Source organism: Cebus imitator, unplaced genomic scaffold (genome assembly GCF_001604975.1).
Source record: "Cebus imitator isolate Cc_AM_T3 unplaced genomic scaffold, Cebus_imitator-1.0 Scaffold4189, whole genome shotgun sequence".
In the NCBI taxonomy this organism is placed as follows: Eukaryota; Metazoa; Chordata; class Mammalia; order Primates; family Cebidae; genus Cebus; species Cebus imitator.
In genome coordinates, this window is record NW_016111504.1 from 1 (window position 1) to 1,212 (window position 1,212).

The 1,212-nt window shown below is 55.8% G+C and overlaps 1 pseudogene; it reads left to right on the top strand.

The window, feature by feature from the left end:
• The first annotated feature begins 16 nt into the window (after positions 1 to 16).
• On the top strand, positions 17 to 848 carry LOC108299283 (annotated as a pseudogene).
• Positions 849 to 1,212: the final 364 nt, after the last annotated feature.

Below are 1,212 nucleotides of genomic sequence, written 5' to 3' on the forward strand. Positions count from 1 at the left end.
GACTGTGTCGGCATCTCTGACAACTACTGGCTGGGGAAGAAGCAGCCCTGCATCGCCTCCGGCCTCAGGGGCATCTGCTGCTTCTTCATCGAGGTGGCGTGCAGCAGCAGAGACCTGCATTCCGGCGTGTACGGGGGCTCGGTGCATGAGGCCATGGCTGCTCTCGTTTTGCTGATGGGCTCTTTAGTGGACAAGAGGAGGAACATCCTGATCCCCGAATTAACGAGGCTGTGGCTGCTGTGACGGAAGAGGAGGACAAGCTGTACGAGGACATTGACTTTGACAGGGAGGAGTTTGCCAGGGACCTGCGGGCGCACACCTTCCTGCACTGCTGCAAGAAAGACATCCTCATGCACCGATGGCGGTACCCGTCTCTCTCCCTCCATGGCATTGAAGGCGGCTTCTCTGGGTCGGGGGCCAAGACTGTGATTCCCAGGAAGGTGGTCGGCAAGTTCTCCATCAGGCTTGTGCTGAACATGACTTCCGAAGTCGTCAGCGAGCAGGTCACAAGCTGTCTAACTCAGAAGTTTGCTGAACTCCACGGCCCCAACAAATTCAAGGTGGGAAGCTGTGGGTCTCCGACTTCAGTCACCCTCATTACATGGCTGGGAAAAGAGCCCTGAAAACAATTTTTGGTGTTGAGCCAGACTTGACCAGGGAAGGCGGCAGTATTCCCGTGACCCTGACCTGCCAGGAGGCCACAGGCAAGAACGTCATGCTGCTGCCTGTGGGGTCGGCAGATGACGGAGCCCACTCCCAGAACTAGAAGCTCAACAGGCGTTAACTACGTGGAGGGAACCAAGATGCTGGCCGTGTACCTGTATGAGGCCTCCTAGCTGAAGGAGTAGGCCCGGTTCCTTGTGCTACTGCCAGCCAGAAGGAATCCCGCCCTGGCCTAGCCCTTTTCTGACTTGCCCAGGGAAGTGGAGGTTCCCTTTCCTTTCACTTCTGTCAGATTATCCATGACTTCAGAGAACAGACAGAAATGAATCCAGCTGTCCACAGGTGGAGCTACCCAGTGGGCTTATGAGTGACCTGAAGTCACAGCTGAGTAACCCTGGGTAGCTTCTCAGAGTGGTCGGGATGGCTTGACCTGCAGAAAATACCCAAGGTCCAAAAGCACAAGGTCCATGGAAAGTTCTGGTTGTTGGCCAGGCATGACAGCTCACACCTATTATCCTAGCACTTTGGGAGGCCAAGGCAGGAGGATCA